Genomic DNA, 13050 nt, shown 5'->3' with positions numbered 1-13050 from the left:
TACGCTGGATGGGAATTTAAGAGCCTCGCGATCACATCCAGATCAGGCATTTGATAAAATAAAATGGCGAAACCGATCACGTCGAGCCGATCCCACTTGTGAACAGGGCAACGGCTGAAGAAAAAGAAGAAGATATGGAAAGCGATGAGTGCGTAACAGTTCTGTGTCACATTGCTAACAATTCTTTTGCCTTCGATTTTTTGGAAAACGATTTAAATAATTCATTTGATGGAAAGCATTGTATTGATAAATTCAACGTCATACGCTTCACACTAGGAGTTTAATATTATGTGAAAAACTGCACCTGCAACAGATACAAACAAGTCGTGAAACCGGAAGCTTGATGCTTCAGGTATGAAAGGTTTTGTGTACTTCTTTTATAAAGAAATTTGAGCGTGCATTTGGCCCATTGCCCCGTGTAATATACGCATATATTATGTGAAAATGTCCACTTTCGGGTGATATTGTCATTGAATTTGCAAAGAAGCGAATACTCTGACCTAATATAACTTTGTTAATAGTAGTGCAATTTTTACCAAGTTTGGTAGGATCCTGACCTATCCTGTAGCCTATATTGCTGATTATAGGATGAACTTAAGAGGGGTTCTGCCGCCAATTACTAAAAATTATAGTAATGTACTATTATTTACTTTATTTGAGCAGATATCGCTATGTAGGGTATTTTGGAGGCTAAGCACCATATAGTGCCAGCCTTTTAATTTAATTTTTCAGAATTTTCGGTTGGGTAGTTTCTGAGAATGAGTCCGTTAAATAAATTATCACTTTCAACCCCTCGCACTCCTCACCTTTCCAACAAATGCCAAAACTAAGAGCGGCTTCGGAACACTACAGACAGACAGACAGAGAGTAAACCGATTTTAATAATTTATTAAATAGGACTGGGGAGAACTAGATTTTTCATGAATGGAATTTTAATATTTCACTGGAATATCAATTATTCTCGTTAATTATGACGTTAGCATCTTATTTTCATGGCCTAGGATGCGGTAAATTCGCACGAAATTGGTTTTTTAGTCAATTTATAAAAGTTGGTAATATACTGTTAGCAAATTTATTTGAGCAGGTCGGAATCTGACATATTTTTAGGCCTAGATTTCATCTAAATGAACCTTCCTGATGTTTTTGAAAATCGGCGAAAAATGATGGTTACCAACAATGGTGGTAGCACACGTGATTCCGATGTCGGATTGTTTCTGCGGCTACCGCAAGGCGCGCCTATTGGTCTTGGAAGTCGGTTTCTGACAGACTTCTGACTGCTGCTATTCCGGCCTAGGTTAAGGAGCAAAACCACTCTATAGTGCTATGCACCAACGGAGATTTCCGATGTAGTCGAGGTTGATGCTTTCTATGTGCAAGTACACGGAGTTCAGAAGAGCCTCCCTAAAGACGACATTGTGATCATGATGGGTGATCCGAATGCCAAAGCGGGCTTTGGCAACACCTTTCTCGGACATGTGATGGGAAGCACGGTAACGATATTGGTAAGAGGTTTGTGGATTTCTGCAACTTTCACTGACACGGGGCGAGGAATCAGATTGATCACTTGGCGATCAGCAGTAGATTTAGAAGTTGTCTCTTGGATGTGCGTAACAATAGGGGCGTTGACAACGGCCTCGAAAGGGATCACTATATGATGGCCGTTTACTTTCGTGTTGCTTGTTGTGTCTGTTATTTCTCGCAAGGCTGGAGAGCTGTGAACTCTCTAAAGTTCAACATCGACAGCTTGTGTGATCCAGCTCACAGTGGAAGAGCTATGTTGCCGATCGATCATTAGATATCCTGAATAACATACTCGAGAATATCTATGAGCATTTAGCCGTTGTCAAAAGCGCTCTTTTCAAGGGTACTGTGCAGGTCATTCTCCACGTCCCAAAGGGAGATCGATGAACGCCAAGTAATCAAGCGTCTATTAACTGCGATTGATGGTGGGCGCGATGTGCTCGAACTTCGGTACCGAACGAAATCCCGAGAATTTCTGCATAGTGCGCACGGTGATAATAGGGCATTTGTTAATGTGCTGCTGGTCAGGGAAACGGAAAGTGCCGCATCACGAAAGAACTTACATGTGGTCGCTAATCTTCCTATGGTCCAGTGGAGGACGTTAACGGCTACGTCCTCCTTCACAATGACGAACAACTGAAGAGGCGGGAAAAACAATTCACCACAATTCTTAACCGTATCACATCCGATAAGGTTTCTCCTTTTGGGGATGAAATGGCCAGTCACCGTAACATACCGATACGAACTGTTCTGTAGACGGTGACACCGAATTGGATGTTGCCTGACGCATTAACGGCACCAGATCCCCTTTCCTTGTCTTGTCTAAAATTTGGAAATGCAGTTATATCAACATCAAGATCAAGTTGAAACTGTTCTGTGCTAATATTTTTTTTGTGTTGCTGACTTCCCTGTCACTCGAAGATTCCAATCCTTCGTTAACAGCTGTCTGTGACGTCAGAGTATACTTGCCTGATACTATCACAAACGGAGAACACGGGCTTGTCTCCTGTATGCGATCTAATGGGGAAGTGGCATTGAGTAGGGTACACATTAAGGTGGGACGACAGTTGCATGCAGTTGAATTGGTCGACGAGTAGGTCGCCTCCAGAACATATTCGGCAGAACAGTAAAGAAGGAGTGCGGGCGTCCTGACTGTATGGTTAATGCGCTACCTCCAATCAAATGGGCAAATGGCAACCGGAGAGTGCCGGAGAGAGAAAATGTTATTGATTTGCCTGGAATAGAACTTCTTTGGTATGAGCCGATTATATTTTAAGCGTATGGGGCTATCCGGGCTAGCAAAATAGTGGAGAATATTTTACAGAAGGCCTTCAGTAACGTGATACATTGATAACTGCTATATTGCGGTATATTTCCTTCTTTTTGTATGGCACAGATAGGCATAAGTTCGCTGTCTTACACCTTGAGTTTTTTCCATTAAATTCAAATTGGTTGGTGAAGAAAAAAATCGACTGAACGCATAACGCAACGAGGTGGGTTTCCCTTTTAGATTCGTAAAGCGTTTAAACTTGTATACGAAAAAAAATATAAGTGGAGCAAAATAATCGTAATGTGCAGTTGTGTATTGCTTGCGATAATAATTAATTTCAATATAGACCATCGGGATCTGCAATGGACTTGTAATATATTTCCACCAAGGGTTTATGACTCCGTTCCAGTGACCCATTCACCTGTTGATGGTATGGGGTGATAATTCACAGCATTTTACATTTTAATGGGGGAAAAGAGTAGATGTACTGTCATAGGAGGTCGCCAAGAGTTGGTAGCGGGTAATTATTTCATCCTAAAAGTGTTTTGCCGTTGTTTCAGTTTCAATGTCTGGCTTGCGAGCCATCTAGTTAAGTCATATTGACAAGTCAAAATATAGCTGTTCTCAGAATATGTCACAGTTAACCCACAGGCTCATGATATTCATGTAAACTTATACAAAAGGTAAATATAGAGTATCGTTAAGATGCATGGCCGCATAAGAATGAATCATGAAAATCTTTTAAACGGCCTATTGTCGGTGTATATTTTCAAAACCTATCCAACAAGATATGTCCTAAAAAATTTTTAGACTCTTGGCAATCCTCGGTCTAGATATTTTTTATGGAGTTTTGGGCGAGTCCTTTCCGAGCGTTCATATTTGAGTGGGTTCGTCATGCAAATTGCTTCGCTGTAGCATTATACCCCCAACTGACACCAACGGCAAGTCCGCCGCAAGTCAAAATGGATGAGTCGTGCGCTCTTCCTCCAGGCTGTGCTTTCTTCTGGGAAGAAAAGCTTTAGTCTAGCAAGGTAGACTCTCTAGAGCGGTCCTCCCATGTCTAAGCTAAAATGGGTTGGGTTTCGTTCGATTACTTCGTAGGGGCCCTCGTAAGGTTGTGGTACCCCTCTCCGGGAGGCATCCTAATTAGGACGAGCGTGCAGGAGTCGAGATCGTTGAGCACGTTGGCCTTGTTTTTCGCCTGGTTGGCGGGTGGTGGCGGCTTCAGCGTCCGCACTGCGTCCCTGAGCAGACGCAACAATCCGGGTTTGTTGAGGCTCGATCTCAGATTTTCTGCGTGTATCATCTCCGTGGTACTTCAAGCAAATTTCTCACGATTGGCTGTCCGGAGGTCAAGTACGGTTTGTAACGAAGAACGGTAGTCTCGGGCCTTCACTAGCTTGTGCCATATTTCAAGAGGTAGTACGCGGTTGCCCGGTAACGTTTGAAGCCAAAGAGTTATGCGCAACTCCGGAAAAATGGAGGACTCCAATTGCACTTGAAATAATTGTATTACGTGAAACAGTGCGAGTCCCGCAAAGGGCCGATTATGGTATTTTGAAATGGATTGTGTGGAAATTCTTGGTGGACCGAGAGAACACGTTTTGGGCTTTTGGGATGCGAGCTCAAGAATTAATGTACTTGTTCATGGCAGAAATAGTTTGTGATGATTCTCAGATTCGTTGTTTGGATGCGTAGGTACGCTGGATCGTGAAGGTGAGAAATACTTCTTTATGGAAGCCGGTTGAGATATATTGCCTTGGTCCCTTGCCTGAGGTCTCGTAGTAAAATATACAATTTAATAGCCGCTGAGCCGAAGATACAAAACTCCCAAAATATTAGGTTGGGGAAAAAGTAATGTCGTATTTTGTTAATAGATGGCGACACTTACACATATCTTGTGTTCTACTTATCGCATTGGGTTATACTATACGGCGATTTGAAGACGACAATCTGGGCTACAGGTGTCTCTTTGACAGTTTTATGATTGTACGTTTCAGTTTCAAGTTATAAAACTGGAGTCCATCAAGCAAGAAATTCGTCATATTTTACGTTTTTACTACCTGAGAGGTAAAAATGCAACGACGGCGGCCGAAAAAATTTGTGAAGTTTATGGGCCCGATACTGTAACGCTTCGCATAGCACAGCGTTGGCTCGATCGATTTCGTTCTGGTGCAGTGGATGTCGAAGATACACCCCGTACTGGTAGACCAATCGGCGTAGAAACCGATAAAATCGTCGAAATCATCCAAGTAGACCGGTATGTGAGCACTCGCTCTATTGGCGAGTCGGCCCAAACCATCGCCAAGCCCGGATTGACGGCCAGGAAAGTTTTGCTGTGTATTTGGTGGGATTGGAAGGGATGCGCTGCTAAACTATGGCCAGACCCTCAATTCGATCCTTTACTGTGAGCAGCTCGACCGTTTGAAGCAGGCGATTGACAAGAAGCGGCCAGGATTGGTCAATGGGAATGGTGTTCTGCTCCACCAGGACAACGCTCGGCCTCACACATTTTTGATGACCCGCCAGAAGCTACGGGAGCTCGGATGGAATGTCCTATCGCACCCACCGTATAGTCCGGACCTGGCACCAAGTGATTACCATCTCTTCCAGTCCATGCAGAACGCTCTTCGTGCTGCTAAGTTCGCCTCAAAAGAGGTTTGCGAAAACTGGCTGAGTTTTTTTTGCAAATAAGGAGGGGGGGTTCTATAAGAGGGGGATAATTGAGTTGCCTTCTAAATGGCAACAAGTTTGCGAACAAAACGGCGCATATTTGACTTAAATCGGATAATTCTAACTATGGTAAATACTTAGAATGTATTTGGAATTGATCTGCAGAGTCCTTCTGCGCTTCCATCCTTTTCAGGCATGTGTTTAATATGGGAAGTTCATTGGCTGATTAAGCTCAGGTGCGAAGGTATACTTTGCCAGGCTTCTGTTTTTTTTGCGTGAATGCGTGAATACTGTGAACGGCCTACTTCAAGGGCATACCGGGAGTATTATATTGCTAAACGTGCGGCTAACAACTCACCATCGTAGGTGCTGTAGTTCTGTTGTTGCTTGTTGCTTTGAAAGAGTTCAATGGGTGCCATAGTAGCGATTGCTTGGTTGTTTGGACAGCCTTTGGAGACCACGCAATTCAGCGGGAGACTTTCGATTGGATGTTTTCAAGTTTAATCAGGTGACCGAGGAATCTCACGTGCGATTGTAAAAATTTATATTATATAAAAATGCATTCGACGTGCTCTGAATGTTTGGACTCTCAGGAGTATGCGACTACAATATTCTCCAAATATACGCAACAAAATGGAAGTTTCGTATCACCGAGTGGGTTAAACTCTGGAAAGTATTAAACGGGAAAACTGGGCTCGTTGTGCAAATGATAAGGCAGATCATTGTACAAGCGTGTACAAATCTAATGCCAGTCTAAAAAGTTGACTTAATACTACCCATCGTATTGGATAAAGGTAAACTTTTCGAATTGGACTAAATGAGCTGACTACAGAAAGGAAAATAAATGGACTTCTTAATAAAGTTCTTGGTTACGAACTTATTACAGGAACAATAGTGAGACAATTGGCAGGAAAAGGCCTAATCAAGTATTACAAATAATCAATGTCTCAAACGAGTATAACCCAATGAATGACTATCAGAAAGGGCAGAATATAGCCTTAGATTTAGCCTTTTGAGGAAGAGCCGGCCACAACAAAGTAAACCACAGCGCTGGAGTTGACCAGTTGGTCCTTTTCTTATACTTGTAAATATGAAGCTGAAATAGTCAAAAGAAGTTGCTTAATGGGAAAATCTTAGGCGTAGCTTAGGGAGACATGGTTTTGTGATCCAATTGTCTCAGGGCACGTGAACCCCTGAGGCTTGTCTTTTCACCTTTCAATAAATTTTTTTTTTGTTTTATTCCCCTCTCTCAGACTATTAAGTCGAAATACCGATTGGAGTTTTTTCTGTAATCCTTCGTCCAGGTCCTGTACATGTCCAATCCGACAACAAATAAAACTGCATTAATTAGTTTCTAACTGTTGCCTTTAAATGAACATTCGGAAAAACTCTTTCAAGTTTTGTGGCGAACACAATTGGACCAGCATTTTGAACTATCAATGTGTCCTGTCGGCTTATCACAATCAAATCATTTACAGTTAATTGTACCTAATTCCTCCACCTTCACTTTGAGAAATTATTAAATATATATTAAATGTACCTGAATGGAAGTTTGATTGACTGAGTTACATAATTTACTTATTCGAACCCTAGCTAACCGAATATGCATATTATCCCAATAATCTATCCGATAAATCCCTTATTTAATATGAATATAGTCCTTTCAAAATTTTATATCCAATTACGTACACATATCTATGTATTCACATATGCTTGTCTCTATTTGCACAATATGCATGCAAGTTCTTTGCCTAAACTACAAAGCCTGTCATGACCACAATCCCTTCTGAAAGCAACAAAGCCCCGCATCCTTGAAATGGTTTTACCGGGCCTCTAAGGTATGTACATCCAAATAGTTCACATACCCGAATGCATTGTGAATTTGACTATCCTTCCGGCGGATGCTTGTGTGCTTGAATTCAATTTAAATTTATAAACCTCTGTTAAATTCTATATGAGGATTTACTGGAAGATTCAGATTCCCATGAAATTCTACCGGCGTACATAAGTCTACCCGGGAAGAGGTGTTTACATTTAATTTTCTTGGCATATGCCATGACCAAGACGTTGGGTGATCCTTTTGTTCTTATTGCATTCCTCATCTATTCTGGTTGGGGCCGGAAAACGAAGGTAAAGTTGAAAATGTTAGCTTTGGTGTGTGAAAAAGATAATGGTGGTTTGATTAAGTGCTTGCAGGTATTTATAGAAGAGGTAATTGTCAGCAGGTACCAAGGGAGTAGACGGTGGTTCGAGTGGAAAACAAACTTAATTTGAAACAAAGGAGATGTATTTTAGTTTTGATAAATTTAAACTTCACACCGGAACAGGAAAATATCTTTTCGAATTCATCTTTTCTTTTTCGTGAAGATGACTATAAGCTTTAGTTTTAGTAATGAAGTTTCCTGTAACGACTTTATATAGCGAACTTTAATTCGTTGCTTTTTATTTGGCATTTCTAAACACTTGCTTTCAAGCGATGGATTATGTTGTCTCTTTCCCCAATTATTTTTTAAATATTTGATGAAATTTGAGCAGCTCCATGGATTGCCATGTTTACATCCCCTAAAACTATCCAAAGTATTTATGGGATTTCCTGTCTATATCGTCTTGCAGGATACACCTGCACAGCTGCTCCGCTTATGACTTCAAATACGTGCGAAAATAATGGCAATTCCATTGTCACAGTTAGAGAGCCCCCGTGGTTTTCGGGATTTGAAGATAAATTCCCCCAATTTGTTGTTTGGGGCTATTGGTTTTTCTTATTGAATAGACATTTTCCTATGTATTCGATTTTTCTTTATAGTGGAATTTCCGTGCCAAACAAAGTTGGCGAATGTAATAATATCAATCTTTACATCCTGGGATAAGGATCATTTACCATAATTGGTATAATTATGACCGAGTAATCCTGTTTAATCTATGAAGTGTTGCTTTATACAGAAGTTATTTTATTGCATTTCTGGATCTAGAGAAGGCATTTGATGGTGTGCCACACAAACTCATTTGATATGCTCTGGTAGAACGCATGCGCTTTGTTATAGTTTTCTAACATGGTCTGAACAACTTGTTCAAAAATGGAATGATCGCCTCATGCAACACGATCTCAGTTTGAAATCTGAATAAAACAGAATTTTTGACGGCCGATCCCAATGAAACAAGCACTATCACTGTCAGTGGTAGGTCACCGTCACCGCCACTGACGGATTTAAATATCACGGATCAATGCTAATCAGCCAATACAGAACTGCGTTATGAAATTGCTTGACGCGTTAGTGCAACCAGGATGAAGTGACGTTCCAGCATTGGTTTTCTATGTGTCTCAAATCTAAAATTTACCGTAATATCGTCCACCATATCGCCCTGTATGGTTTTGAGTAAGCCAACTATAAATGATGATGAACGATGTCTTTCGGTAATGTAGGCGAAGAAGTTATGTTGGGCCAGCTGCGTTAGACGCCATGATCACTTCCGAAATGAGGATATTTGCTATCGATATGGAGATGCACGAGAGGGAGAGGCTTCGTTGAATTCATTTGCTAAGGTTGGTCTGAACATTGAAGTCGACATGATAAGACCAAAAGGTCAGTCGAAACAACGATGGCTTGATACACTGGATGGAGGACTGCATCCATGCCTTTCACAGAGCAAAATGGTGCAACTGATCAAGACGACACGACACTGCTTGTGATCGGGACAAAGACTGAGGAAGGAGTAAATTACCAACATTTCTGGTTCGTTTCGCCTCTCTCGGTTCATTGTGACTGGCGGGCTTATTCACTTCCTCCAACCCTAGAATTTATGCAGCTACCCAATCTAGCGTATCAAGCCACCGATTTTTTAGTCGTTTACTATCGACTTGGGTGTTTAGATCAATCTTGGCGAGTAAATTCTCATTAGCGCGAATAACATGATCATATCACCGAAGATGGCTTTTTCGTAATTTTCCCACGATCGGTTCAACCCCATATAGATAGCGCATTTTACTTCGGATGTGATCAAAGCGTGTTATACCACTAGTATAACGCAACCTCTTCGTCTCCGTTATCGCAAGACGTCATTCATTGCTTTTTATAGTAAGCCAACATTCTGAATCATAGAGGGGACGACGCTGTTTAAAATCTTGGATTTAAAACGTTTGTTGATACGTCTATCACAAAGAACACCATTTGTGGAACGCGACTTCATCGAGGATGCGCTAATCTGTAAAGCAATTTTACAACGGAATTCTCCCTTGGCTGATAGCATTGACCCGATATATTTAAATCGCTCAGGTCTGGGCAGGTCACTGCCCCTGACAGTGATTGTGTCTGTTTCACGGGAATCGATAGTCAAAAATTCAGTTTTATTTAGATTCAATCTGAAACTCTTTTGCATGAGGCGATCATTTCATTTTTGAACAAGTTGCTTGAGGTAATTTTTGTTATTTGACGCTAGGCAAGCATTATCTGTATAAAGCAGTGTATAGGACGCTGGACGTTGGAGGTCCCGCGTAGCAGTGTTCATAACAAGAACAAAGAGGAGTGGTTAGAGGGCTCTTCACTGATAAACACCAACAGAGACACGAAGCGCTTTTGATACACCCGCCATATTTCGAACTTTACTTTTCGGATCGTGGTAGCAGTTGGACTCAACGGACGAGTTCTTCTGGCACTAATTGTTGTCGTTGAACCTACCAGATGAGTTCGTATTGCATGCGGTCAAACGTTTTCTCTTTCACGATGGTTCTCTATGAAGAACCGCGCAGCGGATCGGTCAGTAATTTGAACATTCTGCTGGGTTACCTTTCTTTTTCCATATTGTAACTGTGTGCTTTCTTGCCAGTCAGATAATGATCTCTTTTCGTAAATAACTCGATTGAAGAATTCACTGAACCACAGTGTTGGATTTCAGCTTTCTTTGCTTTCCGGCTAGTATTCGTTTAGTAATAGTAATAGGCGTTTAGTATTAGTAATTGGCGAGCGTTTTGACGTCGAGAATCTTGTGATAGAGGTATTTCGTTTCATGGACCTTCATTTCAATATCGTCATTCCAAAGCCAAATATCTCGGTTGATGTACGGATTACCTGGTTTCGTGACCGCACTTTGTGCATCGTGTCCTTTATCTTTATTTTATGGTCGATTTGCGTTTCATTGTTCCCACTATAAAGTGTAGGAAGATGAGCAATTGTTTGATGAACCATGTATTCATATGTGCAAGGTCATGGGTGTCCGCAAAATTGATTATACGCACGCCACTCTAATTGCGTACTCCAACCCTTTCTCCCACGGCACCTGTTACCGTCTGCTTTTTCACCCACATGCCATTAAGGTCGCCTGCAATGATGATATAGTCAACAGCAAGCGCGTTGTAGGACTTTGCGTCGATAAGTTGCTAGGAGGCATCATTCTCGGCACCAGGTCGACCAGTCTGTGGTGCGCACACGGTGAGGAAGTGAATGGTGTGATCAGCTAATATAATGGTGAACTTCATCAGTCGGTCATCAAGTCGTTCGACTTCATTGAAGGGGATTACGGAAATCCTCTGAGATGGCAATGCCAACACTGTATTGAGTGTGTGGGCTACCAAAATAGAGAAGTTTATTTTTACCGCGTTTGCGTTCCATGCGTCAAGAACCCTTGCCTATTCCTCGACAACCCCGGGGCCCGTCCTGCCGCGCCGAATGAGGTGGACGTCCTAGCACTTCTCCGAAGCTTGTTATTCGATCCGATCATGTTGTTTCTAATGACATTGGATGCATTGGTCGGTTTGTCGCGGGACCTGTTTCCAAGAAAGATCAGGAGGATTTAGCATAGTGGAATAACTCAAACTATACTTTATTTATCTCTCTCCCTCATCTCAGCCTTTTATTTTTGCTTTATTGAGGATAGTGCAAAGTGCATTGCCTCAAACCCTCCTCCTTTACCTGGGTTTGCGACCAACATGCTATGTTAACAACATGGCGAAGTTCTCTTACCGTCTCCATGACTATGATATGTATTTCAAGACTATATTGCCCCTTCTCACTCTTAGGAGACATCCTAAAATGATTTCAAGGCCCCTCTGAAGTAGTGCTCAGAAAATGTGTCAATTCCGGGTGATTTCAGTATCACTGTCGATCTTACTCCTTTCGTTAGTTTTAGCTCTGCTTTCTTGCCCTTTTGTTCGTTGTTGAGATGTTAGGCAGAATGTTATTGCCTTCCGCCGTGGGATAAGACTCTGGGAAATGAATTCTGAGAGGCAGATGTACCCTGTCCTCCCCATTCTCGGTAAATATCCCATGCTCTTTCTTCAGACAGAAGATATTGCCTTGTCTTTGGCTAGAGTTTTTTATATCCCGGATGCTTCTGTGGTTTGTTTGATCAGTTCACAGAATTCCCTGAAGCTCTTTCGTTTTGCTTTCCTTATCACGTTGCTGCACGCCGTCGGTACGCTTTTATACCTCGGCTAGTATCCGGCTTGTTTCGACTGGTTGATCAGTTTTCGCCCCTTCTTCCCAATTTCCCCACCAGAGTACGTCCCCTTGATGACTCAACTGTCTTAGTCGGACAGTTCATCTTATATGTGTCAATGACGACTCTGTTGAGGCCTTCTACCACTGTTTCGCCCTTAATGTCACTGCTCAGCTGTAGATGATGCTAAGTGCGAAGTGCGAAGGGGTCAAATTATTAGGGTGGAAGGGAGCACCGGGAGAATCTGGCCATTCAATGGAAGCAAAATTGAAGTTTCCGCATGGGATGAAAGGTAAACCAGGATATTTGACTATGAGGACATCCGAAAGTACATCGAGGACTTCCTAGATAGAATAGGCTGGATACGAACAAGGAAGGTAGATACATCATATTATAAACGCGGCACTTTTTGGAGGAAAAATTAGAGCAAAGAGCGAATCATGAGGACGGGCACTTAAGGATATGATGGGGGTAATAGAAAATTGTTGCTTAACGGCAATTAAAACATCGCCCCCTGAGTTTACCTGGCATTTGCAAATCGGAGGAGCTTTTCATTGTGTACATTAGAATTGAGCCCAATTTCAGATATACAGCCCGCAGCTTAGTTCTGAGGCCCCTCATATTTTGATCACCATCATCAACGGCGCAACAACCGGTATCCGGTCTAGGCCTGCCTTAATAAGGAACTTCAGACATCCCGGTTTTGCGCCGAGGTCCACCAATTCGATATCCCTAAAAGCTGTCTGGCGTCCTGACCTACGCCATCGCTCCATCTTAGGCAGGGTCTGCCTCGTCTTCTTTTTCTACCATAGATATTGCCCTTATAGACTTTCCGGGTGGGATCATTCTCATCTATACGGATTAAGTGACCCGCCCACCGTAACTTATTAAGCTGGATTTTATCCACAACCGGACGGTCATGGTATCGCTCATAGATTTCGTCATTGTGTAGGCTACGGAATCGTCCATCCTCATGTAGGGGGCCAAAAATTCTTTCGAGGATTCTTCTCTCGAACGCGGCCAAGAGTTCGCAATTTTTCTTACTAAGAACCCAAGTTTCCGAGGAATAAATGAGGACTGTACAGTAAGAGCTTTGTACAGTAAGAGCTTTGACCCTATGGTGAGACGTTTCGAGCGGAACAGTCTTTGTAAGCTGA

Source organism: Hermetia illucens, chromosome 3 (genome assembly GCF_905115235.1).
Source record: "Hermetia illucens chromosome 3, iHerIll2.2.curated.20191125, whole genome shotgun sequence".
NCBI classification, from domain to species: domain Eukaryota; kingdom Metazoa; phylum Arthropoda; class Insecta; order Diptera; family Stratiomyidae; genus Hermetia; species Hermetia illucens.
The sequence above is the reverse complement of the archived record's forward strand: the minus strand, read 5'-3'. Positions refer to the sequence as shown.